The sequence below is a fragment of the Mauremys reevesii genome, linkage group 7 (genome assembly GCF_016161935.1).
Source record: "Mauremys reevesii isolate NIE-2019 linkage group 7, ASM1616193v1, whole genome shotgun sequence".
Classification (NCBI taxonomy): domain Eukaryota; kingdom Metazoa; phylum Chordata; order Testudines; family Geoemydidae; genus Mauremys; species Mauremys reevesii.
Genome location: NC_052629.1, coordinates 46,413,928 through 46,436,352, shown reverse-complemented (window position 1 = coordinate 46,436,352; position 22,425 = coordinate 46,413,928). Strand labels below are relative to the sequence as shown.

At 47.0% G+C, this 22,425-nt stretch overlaps 1 protein-coding gene across 16 annotated transcripts in view; it reads right to left on the bottom strand.

Moving 5' to 3' along the window:
- JMJD1C (jumonji domain containing 1C) overlaps nucleotides 1-22,425 on the bottom strand; it is a 332,141-nt gene that overhangs the window by 148,045 nt on the left and 161,671 nt on the right. The window lies entirely within an intron of this gene.

Here is a 22,425-nt window from a genome sequence, read left to right as displayed (position 1 = left end):
TTAATGTACTACGTAAAACAAGAGCCCCTCAAATCCATCTCAAACTTCCCTTCTCTCCTTTGTCATCAAAATCAGGGAGCATGTTTAGGTGAAAACAAGACAAACCCCTTTTTCTGACTATCTCATGATTCCTTTTAAAGATAATTTCAGTCCTCTCCACTCCAGTAAAACCACTCCTCACAAAGGTAACTAACAACCCACTCTAAATCAAAAGGGCACCTCTTTCTAATCCTTCTTGATCTACCAACTCCCTTGGACATGACTGATCCTTCTTTTTTGGTTTCCATGCCCCTGTGCTCCCTTTGGTCTCCCTCCTATTTTACTGACGTTTCTTCAATGTCTCCTTTAGTGATCTCTCAATCCCCTTCCTCCTCTCCATCTCTTGGCATTTCTTTGAGTTCTCTGATTGATCACCTCTTCTCTCTCCATCTCATGAAATCCTTCTCTACTGCATATCTTCACCCATGTCTGTCTGCTTACCCCTTTTCTCCACCTACTTTGTTCCAGCCAAACCTCCTGCTTCACCACTCCCTTATTTCCCCTCTACCATTCTCATCTTTACACTGATTTGCTGGTTCTGGTTGGTGAAATCACAGAAGGAGACCTCATATTGATTTAGGTGAGCTTCCGCTGGGGAAAAAACAGGCATCACATATCCAAATCAGATTCTGGAAATATTTCTGAACAAGAGACATAGCCCTTAAACCCTTTCTTTGATTTGGCCATAACCAGTACGAATCCAAACAAAGCAAGAGCACTAAAGTGGGGGCTTCCTAAATGCTATCAAGCAGTGGAACTAGAACAAGAGGACGAGGATCCACTTAAACATCACATAAATCCTCTAACCCTTCTGCCTTACCAGAGAAAGGTCATAGTTCAGGGGGCTGATGGGGGGAGGGCACGACAGGCTAGAGTAGTGGCTGCAGAGCAGGTCTGTAGACAGGGAGGAGAAGAGTGCCTCTGTCTTCTTTCCCCCACCCTTCAGGCTACCAAGGCCCAGAGTTATCTGAGCTGGGCACTGGAGGTTGGGGGGTGGGCACACAGACAAGGTTAAGTGGGTGCATGAGGTAAAAAGTTTGGGGATGGGGACCACTGGCCTAGAGAGAGAGGTTTTAGGTCTGGTACTGCCTTAAGAGGCTTGGGACTATAAGCAAAGAAGCAGTCCCATTTCTGGTTCTTTCTGCATTTGGAGACGCAAGACTTTATACATTCCTTGAAAACAAATAAGACTGCATCAAAGAAAATACTGGACCTCAATTTCTACTCCCAACTGGAACATCCCGAGCCCCAAACTTTAACTAGCTACTTGGGTCAAAAAGCATACATGTAATTATAAAGCAATCAAAGATAAGGCAATAACTACTGACCAACACACATTTTTACAGATATTAGTTAAATGCAATTATGGAAACGGTGATACTTAGATTTTGAAGTGAATTATTTATTATGAACTTGTTTTGTATGAATGTATCTTCATGTTTCGTTATAATACATTTTACATATTTGTAATATTGAAATGAAGTATGTGTAATAAAAGAGTTCTTCTGGAAATATCTGAGTGTTTACATAACAAGGCATTGTAAACTTGTTAACTTTCTAAAAAACAGTTAAAATAAGATTTCAGTGTGCGAGCTTAATGACATTTGATCCATATTGTCCTTCAAATATATTTGGGGCCAACCTTTTCCTGCCATGACACTTTTCCTTCCATTAAGATGCCTCGTACTCTCAATTCTCACTCTGGTGCACAGATCTTTTTTAAAATATTCACCCATCTTTGGAGATCTTACTTTCTGCCCAACCCCAAAGACATCCAGTTTTCAGCAATTCCAAGGAAGGTATAAGGCCTTATTCTTTTCTGTACAAAAAATAAGACTTTTGAATTGCAACTATTCTTTATGAATGAAACTGCACTTTTCTTCTGAAGTAGCCTTTGGCCTCATACAACTCTATCTACTTAAAGTCTAGTTTCTGGGGTCAGACTAAAATCTGAGAAGATCTATTAACTTTCCTTATCAATGTTTTTCCCTAGACTGTCTTCTGGCCACCTTAAAATCATCTTGAGGATGTGTGTCATAGAGGTGCAGAGTTGTTTTGCTAACTGACTGGAAGGCAGACCGGATGTGTCATCACCTCCTACTTTCCAGTATAAAAGGCTGGGAATCTCTTTAAGACAGAGAGAAAAGACATAAGGTCCTGTAAAGAAAAATTCTAGGAACAGTACTCTCAGGAGGGAGCTCAGATTGATGCTATTATTTAAAAATAATGGAAACCCACAGGACAGAGGGTGTGATTTTGGACAACAATCCATTGTGTCAGTGCAATGTTGAAAACAGGATTGGAACCTCATCCATTTATATTTTATGCGAAGTTGGAAAGTAATGAAAATATCACTCTAAGAGAGCTCCCGAATAATATAACATTATCAACTTTTCCCCAACAGAGACCTTGCTGGATAAACACAGCTTTTCCTTTCAGAAAAGGAAAAGGGGGGCAGATGGCAATGTAACTATTTCTTACCAGACAGGTTTTTCATTTTTTTATACATTCACTCATCTTCAAACTATATAATCAAAATGTGAAAAATTTTGTACTATGTGAGGAAATCCTAGCTAGATCTGTAGTTATATACTTTCCATTACAGAACCTTGATTTCAGTTATCTATAAAACTTTACCAAACTTTAAGTGCCTAAGCGGAAATTTTCAAGGCTGAGCATCTGCCTCAGGCTGAGTTAATTTATGTTAAAGTGTCAGCTAAAAAGATTCAGCCATTCATCAGAGAAAAATATACTGTTTTGTCCAGGTTAAAAAATTAGTGCAACTGTTTCATTAAGAAGTTCTAGAGCCTTCGTATTTTATAACAGACTGGAAATTTTGCCCACTTTTAGCTAAGTTATAAGCCTCTCAAAATCACAGTTTGGAGAGATTTCGGAGAGAGTTGTGGGGAACTGGCAGCTAATTCTCTGAAGATTCTTTCTGCACTAAGCATGTTCAATTTTTTTATTTTTTGTTTTTGTAAAAATGGTTCCATTACGTATGCAGTATTCCAAATGAGATTTTCCTAGCAACAACATATCAGACAACTACTGACAAAAAAAAATAATAATAAATAGGGAATCTGCACTGCAAGTAGATTTATTCAAGTATCCCAATTTACAAGTAAAAAAATCCAACGTCTTCCTTGTTTGATATGGAGTTTAGCAATGCACATTCAAGGAATCTAACAAGCAATGACCGGAAGATAAAAACCAAAGAAGGTACATTATTAATGAACTATTAATTAAAGATTCTTTTATTCCTGTCTGAATAAAAAGCCTAAAATTACAGACAACAACCCCTACTCATTTTATCTCTAAAATTGGAATAAAAAAAGTGACTTCCACTTTACCAATTTATAGTTCTCTGTGTCAGAGATTTCTTTCAGCTCAAGAAAATAATGGATCTAATTATGCAAGTCTTAAACCTCTAATGTGCAAAATCCTCCTTTAACTCACAGCCATATAAGATCCTTGCAATAAATTTACTTAGAATGCAGAACTTGCAAACAAGGTGACCTATTTTTAATCATTCAAGAAATTCAAACAATGCGTTACACACACTCTTTTATTCCTGTCTGAATAAAAAGCCTAAACTCTCACTACAAACATCAGGTTCTCTTTCTCAAAAGCTGGATTGGGAGAGAAAGGAGGCAAGAATACTTCCTGATTAATACAAGATGAGCAGATTTTGAGAAGGAAGTACAACTGTGCTTAGAACTACTTCTCTAATTAAAAATAGTAATATATCTGTGTAAGAGAATACATTTAATTTTTCCCATGAGAGATTTGTCCTAAATCTGTGAAAAAGAAAATGTATTCATGCTTACCTTCAAGTTTCTTTTCTTTGAATAATAAGGTCCATAAATACAGCCTTCTGCAAAGAAAGGGATCAGCCAAAACACAGAAAGAAATTGACATGCAAAGTTTTGAGTTTATTTCATTGGGGGAAAAATTCACATGCTCTGCTTTAAGTAACTATTGTTTTCTTCTTCCACCTATAGTTAATATATTCTCTAATTTAGGAAAGTAGGATAGAATTATCCTAGCTGTGCAAGTTGTCTTAACTCAAGGAACTTCCAGGGGAAGAGAATTTTTCTACCACCAATGACTGCCTGGGCTGTTTCTGCCCTCAAGCTGCAAGTAGACTGAAGTATCCATTGTAATGTATATGTATGTTAACATGATGATGAAATACTTATTTCCAAAGAAAAAATGGACAACCTTTATTTTCAAATAAGATATTATATTAAGTCTCTATGTTCAGAGGCATCACCCCTCTTTTGAGGACAGCAATGCACTCACCCTGTTGAAAAGACAGAGACCCAACAATCAAAAGCACAGTCAGCAGAAGAGCTTTTCAGTCCTCATGTGCCGCAAGTACATAACTTTTTCACTGTAAAAATAGATACAGGCCTTGGCTACACTGGCGCTTTACAGCGCTGCAAGTTTCTCACTCAGGGGTGTGAAAAAAACACCCCCCTGAGCGCTGCAAGATACAGCGCTGTAAAGCGCCAGTGTAAACAGTGCCGCAGCGCGGTTCCCAGTGCTGCAAGCTAATCCCCACGGGGAGGTGGAGTACGTGCAGCGCTGGGAGTGCCCTCTCCCAGCGCTGGCGCTGCGGCCACACTCACACTTCAAAGTGCTGCCATGGCAGCGCTCCCGCGGCAGCGCTTTGAAGTTTCGAGTGTAGCCAAGCCCTCAGTCTTTAAAGAGAACCATGGCACAGTTTTTCTTATGCTCCATTTTTAAACAAAAAGAAAAATGGAAAGGGTGTGGGTCTGTAAGAGTATGTCTACACTATGAAATTAGGTCGATTTTATAGAAGTCAATCTTTAGAAAGCGATTTTATACAGTTAATCATATATGTCCCCAATAAGCGCAGTAGGTCGGTGGAGTGCGTCCTCAATACCATGGCTAGCATTGACTCACGGAGTGTTGCACTGTGGGTAGCTATCCCACAGTCCCCGCTGCCCACTGGAATTCTGGGTTAAGCTCCCAATGCCTGATGGGGCAAAAACATTGTCGTGGGTGGTTTTAGGTACGTCATCCCTCCCTCCTTGAAAGCAACGGGAAACAATCGTTTTGCACCTTTTTTCCTGGGTTATCCGTGCAGACGCCATAGCACAGCAAGCATATGGGCTGCTCTGCTCAGCACTGCTGCTGTGAGCATTGTAAACACCTTGCACATTATCCTGCAGTATGTGCAGAGCCTAGCTAGGAGCCGCCAGCACGAGGACGATTGTGAGGAGGACATGGACACAGACATTCCTGAAAGCACAGAATGTGGCAATTGGGACATTGTGGCGGCAGTGGGGCAGGTTGATACAGTGGAATGCTGATTCTGAGCCCAGCAAACAAGCATAGTCTGGTGGGACCGCATAGTGTTGAGTGTAGCCAAGCCCTCAGTCTTTAAAGAGAACCATGGCACAGTTCTCACTGGCTGCAAAACTTTCGCATGCATAAGGCCACTTTCATAGAATGTTGTGACTTGCTTTCCCTCGCCCTGAAGTGCAGGAATGCCAAGATGAGACCTGCCCTGACAGTTGAGAAGCGAGTGGTGATAGCCCTGTGGAAGTTTGCAACGCCTGACTGCTACCAATCAGCCGGGAATCAATTTGGAGTGGGCAAATCTACCGTGGGGGCTGCTGTGATCCAAGTAGCCAAGACAATCAGTAACTTTCTGCTAACAAGAGTAGTGACTCTGGGAAACGTACAGGTCATAGTGGATGGCTTTACTGCAATGGGGTTCTCTAACTGTGGTGGGGTGACAGACGGAACACATATCCCTATCTTTGCACTGGACCACCCTGCCAAACAGTACAGAAACCGCAAGGGGTACTTCTCAATGGTGCTGCAAGCACTGGTGGATCACAAGGGACATTTCACCGACATCAACGTGGGATGGTCGGGAAAGGTGTATGATGCTCGCATCTTTAAGAACTCTGGGCTGTTCGAAAAGCTGCAAGAAGGGACTTTCTTCCCAGACCAGAAAATTACCCTTGGGGATGTTGAAATGCCAATAGTTATCCTTGGGGACCCAGCCTACCCCTTGCTCCAATGGCTCATGAAGCGGTACACAGGCAGCCTGGACAGCAGTAAGAAGCAGTTCGACTATAGGCTGAGCAAGTGCAGAATGGTTATTGCTGCTTGCTGTGTGCTCCATAATATCTGAGAGAGTAAGGAGGAGACATTTATGGTGGGGTGGGAGGTTGAGGCAAATCGCCTGGCGGACAATTTTGAACAGCCAGACACCAGGGCGATTAGAAGAGTACAGCTAGGCACACTGTGCATCAGAGAAGCTTTAAAAAACAGTTTCTTGACTAGCCAGGCAACGGTGTGACAGTTGTGTGTGTTTCTCCTTGATGCAAAACCGCCCCCTTTGTTGAATGTACTTCCCTGTAAGCCAATCTCCCTCCCCCCTTCAACCACAGCTGGCAAAGGAATTCAAGTCCCTATTGTTTTGAATCCATTCATTATTTATTTTTTTAAAAAGTGAGATCACTGACACAGTAGCCTGGGTGGGGGAGGAGGGAAGGACAATGCCACATTGCTTATCGTAGTCACACTACAAATCAAAGCTGTTTGAATGACAGCCTTCTGTTGCTTGGGCCATCCTCTAGAGTTGAGTTGTTGGGTTCCCTCCCCCCACGTTCTTGGGCGTCTGGGTGAGGAGGATATGGAACTTGGCGAGGAGGGCAGGAGGTTATACAATGGATGCAGCGGGGGTCTGTGCTCTAGTTGCCTTTCCTGCAGCTCCACCAGACGCCTGATCATGTCCGTTTTTTCCCCCATTAGCCTCAGCATCTCCTCCTGTGTGTTCTGATCACGCTCACTGTATGCTTTCATGGCCTCTGCCACTGAATGCCTCCATGCATTCAGCTGTGCCCTATCCATATGGGAGAACTGTATGAGCTCAGAAAACATGTCATCGCAAGTGCGTTTTTTTCACCTCCTAACCTGCGATAACCTCAGGGATGGAGTTGATATGGGGAGCATAGAAACATGTGCACCTGGAGGGGGAATAAAAAGGGAGAATACAATTTAAGATGATACATTTCTGAGAACAAAAGGGAGACTCTTTTGCAGTGAATCAAGCAATTCAAAACATGTGCTGTCTGCTGTAGGTACAAGGTCGTCGCATTTTGCCTTTCATATTGAGAGCCTGCCGGTATGGTGACACATCACACACTGTTGGGCAACAGAATTCAGTTTCCAGGCAGCCATGGTAAGCCAAAGGGTACGCGGTATTGGCTTCTTCCGCCTTCATAACATGTGGGAATGGTTTCAAACTGCAGCGCCCTCCTTTCCCATACCAAGCAATGCCGTTTGGGTTTGCCATTTAAAAGGAGGGGCTGCGGTTTTGGGGTGGACATGCAGCACACCCCTTCTCCCAACGCATAGCTATTCTCCAGGATGACCCCTTTTAGCCAAACGCAAACAGCCCAGCATGAACAGGGTCCTTTTACTGTTCCCTTACAAAAAATCCCCTATTTCAACCAGGTGACCATGAATGATATCACTCTCCTGAGGCTGACACAGAAAAGTATAGACCGAATGTTGCATGAATGCGACCAAAACCCAGGACCATTTGCTGTCATGTTTTGTGCTGCAATAAATTCCAGACTACTTGCTACTGGCTTGGCGTGGTAAAGTGTCCTACCGTGGAGGACGAAATAAGGCAGCCCTCCCCAGAAACCTTCTGCAAAGGCTTTCAGAGTACCTCCAGGAGAGCTTCATGGAGATGTCCCTGGAGGATTCCCGCTCCATCCCCAGACATGTTAACAGACTTTTCCAGTAGCTGTACTGGCTGTGAATGCATCCCACATCTTCAGGGCAAATCAAACATTAAACACAATTACTTTTAACCCCTGTAGTGTAGTTACAAATGTGCACTCACCAGAGGTGCCTTCTCCACCTTCAGGGTCCAGGTACAATTCGCTGTGGGAGGGTATTGGCTCCAGAGTGATTAAAAGGTCCTGGCTGCCAGGGAGAACGGATTCTCTGCTTGCCTGCTGCACAGTCTCCTCCTTCTCCTCATCCACAAAATCCTCTTCCATGTTGCGTGAGACTCCCCCCTTGCAGATGTCTACAGACAGTGGTGGAGTACCGGTAGGGTCCCCACCTAGAATGGCATGCGGCTGATCACAGAAGCAGCATGTATGGGGCTCTGACCCGGAGCGACCGTTTGCCTCCCTTGTCTTGTGGTAGGCTTGCCTGAGCTCCTTTACTTTCACACGGCACTGCTGGGTCTCCCTGGTGTAGTCTCTCTTCACCATGCCTTGTGCACTTTTGGGGTGTGTGTGTGTGTGTGTCAGCGTGTGTGTGTGTGTGTCAGCATTTCTTCTGCTGGATCGGAGTTCTGCCTGCACAGATTCTTCTCCCCATACAGCAATCAGATCCAGTGTCTCCTGTTCACTCCATGCTGGAGCTCATTTGCGATTCTGGGACTGCATGGTCACTTGTTCTGCTGACCTCACCATGCTGACCGAACAGGAAATTAAATTCAAAAGTTCCTGGGGCTTTTCCTGTGTACCTGGCTAGTGCATCAGAGCTGAAAGTGCTGTCCAGAGCGGTCACATTGGAACACTCTGGAATAGCTCCCAGAGGCCAATACTGTTGAATTGCACAAGGCTGCATCTGCACTACCCCAAATTCGGCCCAAGACGGTAGATTTTAGTGCTACTCCCCTTGTTCAGAAGGAGTACAGCAGTTGATTTTAAGAGCCTTTCAGGTTGACGGAACGGGGTTGGTTGTGTAGCCACATTTCTTCTAAAATCGACCAAGCATGGCTAAATTCGACCTAATCTCGTAGCGTAGACCAGCCCTAAGTAATACAGAGGTTCCCAAGCTTTTTTTTTTTAATTAATTTTAAATTAAATTCGTACTTGGCTAAGAGGCTAGCTGTTTCAAGTTAAGGGGCTTAACTATCACTAATTAACTAGTCATGAATAAATAAGGAATCAGAAAGACAACCATTTACTCAATTTGTGTTATATTCAAAATTTCTCAAAACAAAATCAGTTATGAGATTAGCAATACCGCCAGACATCTCTGGCTTTTAACTCACTGTAGGGAAGAATACAGAAAACATGAAACACCAACCACAAAAGATTTTTTTTACACTTCATTTTATTCACTACACATCTTTCCCTCCCTAAGATGTTTAAAAAGCAAAGTATGAAATGAAAAAAAAATTTTAAGTAGACATGTTGAGTAAAGATTACTCATACATTGTTGATGCTTTTCACAATACCATTGTGTCATTTTTTAATCATTAAATTGCTCCCAGATTGCACCTCTCAAAAATATTCCAGAGAACCCTAGAATCCTCCTAAATTTTGGATTCAAGGACTCCAGCTGGTCCTCCACTATCATCTCCTGTTACACTGTTTATTTCAATTTGAATTGCAGGCAGATACTCTAAAACAGAAGAACAATTCTACTGAGCTAGTCTGTGGCTCCCAAAAAACTGGACTGCAATGAAAGCTGGCTGTAAATTATCCTGAATTGTAAATGAGGTTGGAAACTATTTGTTCCCCTCCTATGTTGTAAAGGCACAAGCTATTAAGAAAAGACGGTTACTCACCGTAGTAACTGTTGCTCTTCGAGATGTGTTGCTCCTATCCATTCCAGTTAGGTGTGCGCACCGCGCGTGCACGGCTCTTCGGAACATTTTTACCCTAGCAACTCCGGCGGGCCCTGGAGTGGCGCCGCTATGGCGCTGAATATATACCCCAGCCGGCCCGTCCGCTCCTCAGTTCCTTCTTGCCGGCTACTCCGACAGTGGGGAAGGAGGACGGGTCTGGAATGGATAGGAGCAACACATCTCGAAGAACAACAGTTACTACGGTGAGTAACCGTCTTTTCTTCTTCGAGTGATTGCTCCTATGCATTCCAGTTAGGTGATTCCCAAGCCTTACCTAGGCGGTGGGGTCGGAGTGAGACGTGGCAGAGTGCAATACTGCTGAGCCGAAGGCTGCGTCGTCTCTTGATTGTTGCACCAACGCGTAGTGGGAAGCGAAGGTGTGGACAGAAGACCAGGTGGCCGCTCTACAGATGTCCTGAATGGGGACATGGGCCAGGAAGGCGGCCGACGAGGCATGCACTCTCGTCGAGTGCACGGTGAGGCGGCATGGTGGCACGCGAGCAAGCTCGTAGCATGTCCGGATACATGCCGTTATCCAGGAGGAAATCCGCTGCGAGGAGACCGGCTCGCCCCTCATGCGGTCGGCAACCGCCACAAACAGCTGTGGCGAACGTCAGAAGGGCTTCGTACGCTCGATATAAAAAGCGAGGGCCCTGCGGGCGTCGAGGGTGTGAAGCTGCTGCTCGCGAGGTGAGGCGTGCGGCTTCGGGAAGAAGACCGGGAGGAAGATCTCCTGGTTAAGGTGGAAGGCCGACACCACCTTAGGGAGGAAAGCCGGGTGTGGTCGAAGCTGCACCTTGTCCGCGTGGAAGACAGTATATATGGCGGACCAACCGTGAGGGCACGGAGATCGGACACCTGTCTTGCCGATGTTATTGCGACTAGGAAGGCTGTCTTCCAGGAGAGGTAGAGCAGGGAGCACATGGCTAGAGGCTTGAAGGGCGGTCCCATAAGTTTGGCCAGCACGACATTTAAGTCCCAGGACGGGGTAGAACGCCGCACCGGCGGGTACAAGCGGTCCAGGCCTTTAAGGAAGCGGGAAACCATCTGGTTAGAGAAGATGGACCGACCTCCCATGGGTGGGCGAAAGGCGGACACTGCTGCCAGGTGCATCTTCAAGGAGGAGACCGCCAGACCTTGCTCCTTAAGGTACCAGAGGTAGTCCAGGATGGTAGGGACGGGGACTAAGAAAGGATTGAGGCCTCGTTGATCACACCAGAGCGCGAAACGCTTCCATTTCGCAAGGTAGGTGGAGCGAGTGGAAGGCTTTCTGCTCTCTAGCAGGACTTGCTGCACCGCCGCCGAACAGTCCCTCTCTGCGTGGGTCAGCCACGCAGGTACCAAGTTGTAAGATGGAGGTCCGGGTGGCGGAGTCTGCCGAAGTCCTGTGTGATGAGGTCCGGCCATAACGGGAGGGGTATGGGATCCCGAACGGAGAGCTCGAGCAGCAGGGTGTACCAGTGCTGCCTCGGCCAGGCCGGAGTGACGAGTATGACATGGGCCCTGTCCCTCCGAAGCTTCAGTAGCACTCGGTGTACGAGCGGGAACGGAGGGAAGGCGTAGAGGAGGTGATCCGTCCAGGAGCAGAGGAATGCATCCAACAGGGAGCCTGGAGAGCGACCCTGGTATGAACAAAACAGATGGCACTTCCTGTTCTCCTTGGAGGCAAACAGGTCTATCTGGGGAAACCCCCACCTCCGGAAAATTGTGTGCACCACATCCGGACGAAGAGACCACTCGTGGGAGAGGAACGACCTGCTGAGATGGTCGGCCAGCGTGTTCTGCACTCCTGGAAGAAATGACGCTTCCAGGTGAATGGAGTGGGTCACGCAGAAGCCCCACAGGAGCATCGCTTCCGTGCAGAGGAGGGAGGAGCGGGCTCCGCCCTGCTTGTTCACGTAAAACATTGCCGTTGTGTTGTCTGTAAAGACTGCCACGCAGCGGCCTTGCAGACGGGCGCGGAAGGTGTGACATGCTAGGCGGATCGCTCGCAGCTCCCGGACATTGATGTGGAGAGCGAGCTCTTGGGGCGACCAGAGACCCTGGGTGTGAAGGTCGCCCAGGTGAGCCCCCCATCCCAATGCCGAGGCATCTGTGGTCAGGGTGACGGATGGGTGAGGAGGACGGAACGGGACTCCTGCACACACGACTTCTGGGTTCAGCCACCAGCTGAGCGAATCGAGTGTCGGCTTTGTGACGGTGACTACCACGTCTATCGAGTCGCGGTTCGGGCGGTATACCGACGCTAGCCAAGATTGAAAAGGGCGAAGGCGGAGCCTCGCGTACGCCGTGACGAACGTACAGGACGCCATGTGGCCCAGGAGGCGCAGGTAGGACCGAACCGTTGTCGTGGGAAAGGTGAGAAGGTCCTGGATGATAGAGACCATCGTCTGGTGCCGCGAGCGAGGGAGGCAGGCCCTGGCCAAAGTGGAGTCGAGGACCGCTCCGATGAACTCCACCCGCTGCGACGGAGCCAGAATGAACTTCTTGGCATTGATGAGAAGGCCGAGGGATCGAAACAGGGACAGTATCTCTGACAGCTGGTCCTTTACCAGCTGTCGGGATGTCCCGCGAATCAGCCAGTCGTCGAGATACGGGTACACGTGCATGCGATGACAGCGGAGGGCTGTGGCAACCACTGCCATGCACTTGGTGAAGACCCTCGGTGCGGTGGAAAGGCCGAAGGGTAGCACCGCAAACTGGTAGTGCGCGTTGTTGACCATGAAGCGCAGGTAGCGTCGATGGGGAGGGTAAATCGCGATATGGAAGTACGCGTCCTTCATATTGAGGGCGGCAAACCAGTCACCCGGATCCAGGGAGGGAATGATGGTCCCCAGGGTGACCATGCGAAACTTGAGCTTGAGCACGTACGCATTGAGCTCCCGGAGGTCCAATATGGGTCGGAGACCTCCTTTCGCCTTGGGGATGAGAAAATATCGGGAATAGAATCCCCTGCCCTGCTTGTCGTGAGGCACCTCCTCTATGGCTCCCAAGCTCAACAGAGTCTCGACCTCTTGTAGGAGGAGTTGCTCATGAGAGGGGTCCCTGAAGAGGGACAGGGAAGGCGGGTGGGAAGGAGGGGGCGAAACAAATTGAAGGCGGTAACCAGACTGGATTGTACGAAGCACCCAGCTGTCTGATGTTATCTAGGACCACACCTGAAGAAAGTGGGAAAGGCGGCTGGAAAATAAACGGGAAGGATCCGGTACAGAGACTGATGGGCCGTCCTCGGGCGTCCCATCAAAAGGTCTGTTTGGGCCCTTGAGGGGCCTTGGAAGGCGCCTGGCTCTGGTTGCGCCTGTTGCCGGACAGTCTACGGCGATTCAGGCCGGGTCGGCGGCTGTTATAGGGTCGCGACCTAGGCTGAGTAAATGGCCGGTAGGGTTGCTGCCGGAATCACCTTCTCTGGGTAGCTGGTGCGTGCATCCCCAGAGTGCGAATGGCTATTCGACCGTCCTTCAGAGTCTGAATTCTGGAATCCGTCTTTTCAGAAAACAGACCCTGAGTATCGAAGGGTAGGTCCTGCAAAGTGTACTGCACCTCCGGTGGCAATGTGGAGGACTGCAGCCAGGAGATGCGCCTCATGGTTACTCCTGAGGCCAGGGTTCTAGCACCCGAGTCCGCGGAGTCCAGAGCGGCCTGGATGGAGGACCTGGAGGACTTCTTGCCCTCTTCCAGGAGGGCCGTGAATTCTTGGCGCGAGGCTGTTGGGATCAGCTCTGTGAATTTCGCCAGGGACACCAAGATGTCAAAGGTGTATCTGGCGAGGAGGGCCATCTGGTTGGCGATCCGGAGCTGGAGACCCCCTGCCGAATAGACCTTTCGGCCCAACAGATCCATGCGCCTCGCTTCCCTGGATTTCAGCGCTGGAGCTGGCTGACCATGCCTCTCCCTGTCGTTGACCGACTGGACCACGAGCGAGTCTGGTGCAGGATGGGTGTATAAGTACTCGTATCCCGTGGGGGGGACGGAGTACTTCCTTTCAACACCGCGGGCGGTGGGAGGGACGGACGCCGGTGACTGCCAGATGGTAGTGGTGTTCTTCTGAATAGTGTGGATGAATGGCAAGGCCACCCGCACTGGAGCCTCCGCTCCAATTACATTTGTCACCGGGTCTTCGTCCTCGGTGACCTCCACTACAGGGAGGTCGATAGCCTTCGCCACCCGGCGAAGAAGGTCCTGATGGGCCCGCAAGTCAATAGGTGGAGGGTCTGCCGTAGAAGCCCCCGCCACCGCCTTGTCTGGTGAAGATGACGAGGACAGACCTTGGACCACCGCCTCCGCAAGTGGTTCCTCTACGTGGGCAGCTGTCTCGGACCGTGGATGCTCCACGGGATCAGGCGGTAACTGGGCCTCGCCCGGTGATGGGGGCGGCCTGCTGACTGTGGCCTCCGGCACCCTGCGTTCGGAGGCTGGGGTCCGCGGGGGGCAAGGGAGTCCTTGAGTCTCGTATTGGGCCCAAGGGACCCAAAAACCCCACTGCTGTGCACCGTGGACCTGTCCTTGCGGGGCTGCCTGAAGCTGGCCATAGCTGTCTGCCCGTGAAGCGACCGATGAGTGACGAGATGGCCATGGAGGTGCAGAGGTGCTGACGGACTGCGTTGTTGAAACCGGCAATCTGTCCCCGGACGGTGCCGAGGATCGGTGCCGGTCGTCGCGGTACCGAGATGGTGAACGAGACCATCGACTGCCGCGGTGCCGGGAGCTCGACCGGTGCTGGGAGCTCGACCGGGATCTCGACCGGCGGTGCCGGGAGCGGCTTCGGGAGTCACGGTGCCGGGAATCGGACTTTCTGCGGTGCCGACGGGACGGTGATCGGGACCGGGAGCGTCTCCGGGAATGCGACCGGTACCGCGATGTTGAGCGGTACTGGGACTGCGATCGGCGTCGAGAAGGTGAACGGTACCGCGATGGTGAGTGGTGCCGGGACCTGGAGCGGCGCGACGGTGACCATCTTCGGGACCGGGAGTGAGACCGAGTCCTGGAGCGCCGTTTATCCTGTCTGTCAGGGGAAGGGGGCCGCATCCTGGCCGGCTTACCCGCTGACTTAACAGCCCTCACCGGCGGCGCCGGGGGCCGGAGGCTCGGTGCCTCTGTGAGCTCTCTCGCCGTCGAGAATGTCTCGGGCGTGGACGGTACCTGTAGCTCGACCGCAGTCAGCACCGGGGAGCAGGGTGGTACCGGACTCAACGGCCCTTGTGGCGCCGGAGTCAACGGTACGGTGCACGGCCTGTGCACCGCCACAGCCGGTACTGGAGGCATTGGTGATGGCTGGGCTACTGGTCCCGAAGGCTGCGGCTTCGAGGTCACCTTCGCCGGCTTACGTTTCCTTGATGGGGAGAGGGAACGGTGCCGGGTCGCTGGTGCCGCTTGCGGAGGTCGAGGAGCCTCGGTACCGGAGCGGCCTGGGGCTGCCGGTGCGCTGCGCGCCGATGATGACCTCGGCGCTGGCGGTGTCGGTGCCGGGGGCTGGAGCGTTGCCTCCATGAGGAGCTGTTTCAAACAACTGTCCCGCTCCTTTCTCGTTCGAGGTTTAAAAGCAGATAGGGCACTTAACTGGACGGTGAGTCTCCCCGAGGCAGCGCAGGCAGGAGTCATGCGGATCCCCAACCGGCATGTGCCGCTGGCAAGTCGCACAGGGCTTAAACCCCGGTGCCTTGGGCATGAGCCCGCACCGGTTGCGGAAGAAGAGGGGTAAACCCCCCTTATTCCCTTATCCTAAACTATAACTAACTAACTTATTTAACTATCTAACAACTAAGCACTAAACAACTATATACATACAAGAGCAGCGAAACGCTAGGGCTGTGGAGGACAGAGCACTCCACTGTTCCAACTGGCCATCACGGGCGGTAAGAAGGAACTGAGGAGCGGACGGGCCGGCTGGGGTATATATTCAGCGCCATAGCGGCGCCACTCCAGGGGGCGCCCAGCCGGCCCGCTGGAGTTGCTAGGGTAAAAATGTTCCGAAGAGCCGTGCACGTGCAGCGCGCACACCTAACTGGGATGCATAGGAGCAATCACTCGAAGAAGAATTTCTCTTACTAGCACAAGGAAACCTTAACTGCATTTCAGATAGCTGATTTTACAATGTCATGAGAATCTGTAGAGGAACTATTTTAAATTATGCAAAGTAAACCACAAAGCATACAAGAGGAAAAAACAAAATAAAATAACTCTAAGAGCTTTAAAAATACTCAGAATAGGCCACCACTGAACAGAATGCAGACTTATGCTAAAGAAACAATCTTCAAATTATAATATATATCTTAACATTCACTCCCATCATGTAATTCAAATAATGAAATCTAACTTTTTACAGCATCCTATAAAGAAAAGTTAGCAAGACGTGTTGTTTAAAAAACCTTTTAAAATTTTGGTAAGCATTTAAATAATTTTTCCTGTAACTGATACTTTAAATAAGACAGATTTTTCTCATTGATAGTTTCTTCCTTAATTACAAGCTGGTAATTTAGTGCTCCAACACTTTGGATCATTGCTTTCCTATATATTCTGTGTCACAATTTAAAAAAATTTAAAAAAGAAATTTATTTGAAGGGCAGGCATGTGTCTCCTTGAATTCTAAAAGATAATGTAATAAATGATAAAGTATATTTCACCTTTATCTTAAGAATTACTTTATTGGATTCTGTATACTATCCTGCAGGCTGTCATTGCATGTTGACTGAAGTATCATTGAAGCTGATGAATGTAAATGCTGCCCTTCATTGAACACAGCTGTGAGAAACAGTTAAGCTTCTTGGTGAAACAATAGCTGCCTACATACCCATAACAGGTACATAACATCACCCAAAACAAAGACATTTGAAGTCATTCAGGAATATGAATTATGTGAGGTGCTTGGATGGATATTACTTTTTAGTAGACGGGGTGGGGGTGAGTGTGAGTGAGAGCGAGAGAAGCAGAAGAAACACCAAAGAAACTACCAGATGAAGCAGAAAGCCAGAAACAACTTGAACAAACACTGAGTAATACATTTTAATGTTTTTAGAAGGTCTCTTTCTATGTCTATAATATATAACTAAACTATTGTTGTAAGTAAAGCAAATAAGGTTTTTAAAATGTTTAAGAAGCTTCATTTAAAATTAAATTAAAATGCAGAGCCCCCTGGACCGGTGGCCAAGACCCGGGCAGCGTGAGTGCCACTGAAAATCAGCTTGTGTGCCACAGGATGTTTACCCCTGGTCTACAGAGAGAGCACTTTTGGTCTGAGTGTTGGCTGAAGAGAACTTGGAGCAAAGAACTCTCGTTTGTTTGACTCCTCCTGTTTTCAGAAACAGGACTGCATTGAAGATACTCTGGCTCCATCATTAATTTCTCCTCCTAACAGAAACAACCCATAGGGCCCAGAAGTTTGGCTAAATGTTCAGGTCAAAGGGGGTAACACTGGTTCTTTACCACATGAAACACTAATAGGGTTAAATTATGGGTTAAGAGCCAGAGTACAAAGAGGCTGAGGAAAGGGGAGAAAAATCATATTGACATCCAGCTACTGCGGGTATTGTGCTGTGTAAGACATAACAAAACCTGACACAAGGAGCAGGGCCAAGGCAAGCAAGGGGTCCAGTTATGCCCATTTTCCTGAATACATCACCTTTAGGACAATGTGCACAAAAACAAAATCCCAACCACCACTCCCCACAGCTTTAGCTAACTTCCTAAACATTAGCACTCAGTGTGCAAGTATACAGATGATGGCAGCTTCTTGCATGGTTGAGCTGGAGTAGTGCCCTTTTGGATTTCTCTGGTGCACCGATGCAGAGACACATAATTACACCAATACGTTTTCTTAAGACTTACTGCTAACTTTTACCATCCCACCCATCAACACTCCCCAAAAATATTTCTGGATTTTTTGGAGGGGGCACATCAGAAGCAGGAAGTCTGTCAACCAATCCATGCAGGAATTGGATGATTGAGGTGCTAATGGAGCACTTAATGAAGACAAGGCAGTAGCAGAGAAGCTAAATAAATTCTTTGCATTGGTCTTCACTACAGAGGATGAGACAGATACCCACACCTGAAATATTCTTTTTAGATAACAATTCTGAGGAATTGTCCTAGATTGAGGTGTCACTAGAGATGGTTTTATAACAAATTGATATATTCATCAGTACTAAGTTACCAGGACAGGATGGTATTCATTCAGGAGCTCTGAAGGAACTCCAATATGAAATTGCAGAACTGCTAATTGTGGTAGGTAACCTACCCCTTAAATCAGCCTCTGTATCTGACGACTGGCAGATAGATAACATAATGCCAATTTTTAAGAAAACTCCATAGGCAATTCTGGCAATTATAGGCTGGTATGCCTAACTTCTGTACTAGGCAAATTTGTTGAAACTATCAGGCACAGGGATGAACATGGGATGTCAGGAAAGAGTCAACACTGCTTTTGTAAAGGGTAATCACACCATCAATCTACTGGAAGCCTATGAGGCAGGTCAACAAACGCGGACAAGGGTGATCCAGTTGATATAGTATACGTGGACTTTCACAAAGCCTTTGACAAGGTCTCTCACTAAAGGCTCTTAAGCAAAGTAAGTAGTCATGGGGTAAGATGGAAGGTCCTCTCATGAATCAAGGAAACAAAGGGTAAGACTCAACGGTCAGCTTTCACAGTGGACAGAGATAAATAGCAGGGTCCCCCAAGGATCTATAATAGGACCAATGCTGTTCATCATATTCATACATGATTTGGAAAAAAGAGGTAAACACTGAGGTGGCAAAGTTTGCAGATGATACAAAATTACTCAAGATAGCTAAGTCCAAAGCTGACTGGGAAGAGTTACAAAGGGATATCTCAGGACTGAGTGACTTGGCAACAAAATGGCAGATGAAATTAAATGATTAATGCAAAATAATGCACACTGGAAATCATAATCCCAACTGTATGTACAAAATGATGGTGTCTAAATTAGCTATTAGCACTCAAAAAAGATAAAAGTCTTGATGTCATCGTCAATAGTTCTCTGAAGGTATGCACTCATTTTACAGCAACAGTAAAAAAAAAAAAAGCTAACGTTAGGAACCATAAAGAAAATAAGACAGAAAATATAATGCCACTATATAAATCCACAGTATGCCCATCCACTTTGAAGACTGTGTGTAGTTCTGGTTGCTCCATCTTTTAGAATTGAAAAAAGTACAGAGAAGGGCAACAAAAATGATTTGGGGTATGGAACAGCTTCCATATGAGGAGAGATTAAAAAGACTTGAACTGTTCATTTTAGAAAAGATGACTTAGTAAGATGCTGTAGAGAATGTAAAAAAGGAAGCGTTATTTATTTAACCCTTCACATAACACAAGGACAAAGGATTGCCCAATTAAACTGATAAGCAGCAGGTTTAAAAGAAACAAAAGAAAGAAAGTACTTGTTCTCAGAATGCACAATCTGTGGAACTCATTGTGAGGGCCACACGCATAACTGGGTTAAAAAAAGAATTAGGTAATTTCATGGAGGAATTTAAAAAGATTAAAGCAAAGATTCTGCCCTCATCACAAACTCCAGAAGAGTGGCCCATAGGCATGAGCCTATTATGTCCATGCCTTGATCTAGCATGCACACACATAGTGAGGCAGTAAATTTGGAAGAACAGTTTCAGCTCCACTAAATTTCCCAACACATGACCCCCAACACAAGAGGAATACTCTAACTCACAAAAGGAACTTGGGGTAGGTCTGTAAGAAATGTTTTCTAAATCAAAAGCCCAAAGATACATTGATAAGTGTTATATAAAGACAACAAAATGTTTTTTGCAGTGTGTTTGCCGAATGTGCTCAAGAAGTTTCAAGCAGCTGCTATGCACAATTCATCAGATGACTCCTTTTTCATGTCAGAAGCTGCAAGAGTCTGTAGGACTCTGCAACACAATGACTAATCTGTTTAGCCACAGTGAACGAGAAATGTTAGAGCTCTGCTTAGGATAGTCTCTGCTAAGAAGCTAAGAGGGTATCATACCACTGTTCTGCCCAAGTGTGAAGAACAGTATTTGTCTCATCCATAACATCCTTAAAGTCTCAACCAGTGAAAGCAGATTCTGGGTAGTGAACAACTTTGATTCTTCATTGTCTATACTTAGTTTCAGAGTCAAATATAAGATGCTGTGAGGAATTTCCAGTCTATTTCTCAAGTCAGGCTTCTAAAATTTGGATGGGATTGGATTACTTATATAGCGTAAGAATTATGTCTGGTGATGGCATAGTCTTTCCTGCTTGAATTTCAGCCAGCATCCATCATTAAGGATCTATCAGCACTTGGGAGTACTGAGTTATAACGTGCAAATTGGACCCATATCGCCATCTGAGAACATCCTGTGAGGAGATGCTAATTAGAAGAGTTTGTCAACACCTCACTTTGGGAGGGCCAGACACCAGTATTTTCTTAAAGAATAGATTGTGAAAGCCCTTGCTCAGGAAACCACCTCTTGGTGCTGAGATCATATTATTGTACAGTCCTGAATTACCCATTTTAATGTAAGATTATTAAGATGGTGTTAAGGCAACTCTGGCAACACCTGGAGTTATGAGATTTCCTGATTCCCTGTCAAGTTTACTTTAGGAATGGCACTGGTTCAGCAACTGCAGTCATCTTGTTGGTTAATAATCTCCTTTGGCGTTTTGCCAGTTCTATCTTTATCATCTGCCTTTGCAACTCCTGATCACATGGTATTGTTCATATGCATGCTGATATTAATTGGGACACAAAGTTGTTCCTGAGTGGCTCCACTTGCTCTTCAAAAGGCCCTGAGGACAGTATTAAACTATTGTACCTCTATTTCAAGAGCTCTTTCATGTAGAGTGCCACAAGTTTCTTTTTCATCACCCCTCCTCTTCAATATGTATATGAGGCTAATAGTGAAGGTATTGAGGCAATGCAAGCTGCAGTGTGCTTTTACCTCTAGAGGTCGTAAATCACACTTTTGGATGGTGGAGTTAGTAGGCTTCCCTCAGCATCCAGTAAGGACTGAGATTTGAATGACAGCTAGCTGGTGGAAGCTCAGCCTTTATAAGACAGAGGTCTTGTTGACTGACTGAGAAAAAGCCAGCAGAATTGGTGGAATCAACCATTCAGATTCAAACAGGAAGACTTTTTATGGGTCAGGTTCTCATCTAAAGCTAAAATCACAAAGTGCTGCTGATTGTTGTGTCACACCATATGCATTAGCTTCCCTGACAAGCTATATTCAGTCCTTCTCAGAATTTTCTGTGTGGGAGACAGTCAGACAATCATTCTCAAGGATATATTCTCTCTGTATGTCTTCCTTAGCCAGAGGGCAGAAAGTCCTTTAGACTGAAACCTTTGGCTATATATTCAAATTGATGCTGTAGAATGAAACCTCTGATGGAATAAGGAAAGGAAAAAGTGGAGTGAATTAACTTGCCAGCTACTGAAGCCATACAGTATTGAGACTATAGTGGCAAACTTTTGATGTCATAAATCTCATGAATCTTCAGACTTGTCTACGTGTCCTTGGAGTCCGTACTAATTGGATGTGATTTGTGCTGGTGCTCTAACTTCTCCATACAGATCGTGCACTGATACACTCTTGTTTAAAACAGAACTACAACTCTGTGCACTAAAACATTTAGTGCACACTAGCAGGCAGGGGTGAAAGTAACTTAAAGGACTTATCAGTACTCCAGAGTCCTGCGGAGGGGGAGGGGCCTCAACCAAAAGAGGCATGGCCTCTATTGGAAGAGGTGGGGCCTTTAAATCCCGCGGCTTTTAAATCAGGATTTAAAGGGCTTGGGGATTCGGCTGAAGCTAGGAGCCATGCCCTTTAAATCACCCCCGGAGCTACCAGCTGCAGAGGCGGCTGGGAGCCTTGGGGTTTGGGCAGGGGCGAAAGTAATTTACATTTCTTACCCATATGGTCCAATCGCAAGCAACCCACCTCTCCTACGTACTTCATGGATCCCTCCCATTGCATGACATAGAGAAAATAAAGCTACTATTACTACTACCAGTACTGTCTGTAATAAAACTTTACTATTGGAATAAGCCTGAAAAAGTGAAAACTCACTGTCACATTTTTCTTCGCGTCTTCCCTCCTCCTCCAGCCAGGCTGCCGACACTTGGCTCTGTGCTTTCTCCCTTCCTGGCACTCAGCAGCTGCAGGGGCTTCCCTCTAGCTTGCAGCAGGGAGACTGGCTAAGGGAGGGAGAAGCCTGCCTCCTGCATAAGAACAGTTTAAACTCAGCTGTTCCCTGCGCAGTTCAGTAACATTTCAAAGAGGATCTGCAAGCAGTTTGGACATCACAACCATGATCCTCTGCTGGGGAGGGAATGGGATAGATGTGAACTTGGAAATGGTTCCTGATTTTGATTGTGTTTTTTGTATATAGGAGATCCCCTCATCCCTGGGGCAGAAAAGAACTGCCCCTGCCATGGTCTCACACACCCTCTCCCCCTCCAACAACAACTGGGAATGAAATTAACAAGGATGCCAGAAATGGCTCCTAACCCTGGGGATTGAACTGCGCTGGGAACAGCTGAGTTTAAACTGTTCTTATGCAGGCAGCAGCAGCAGGCATTTCAGCCAGTCTCCCTACTGCAAGCTAGAGCCTAGAGGAGAACCCCTGCTGGGGGGGGGGGGGGAATGCAGAGCCTTGCCTGCAGCCTGGCTGGAGGAGGGGGCGGAAGGAGCCGAGAAACCAATGTGACAGTGAGTTTTCCCCTTCCACCTGCTTTTATTAGCTCTGGATTTAAGCTGTG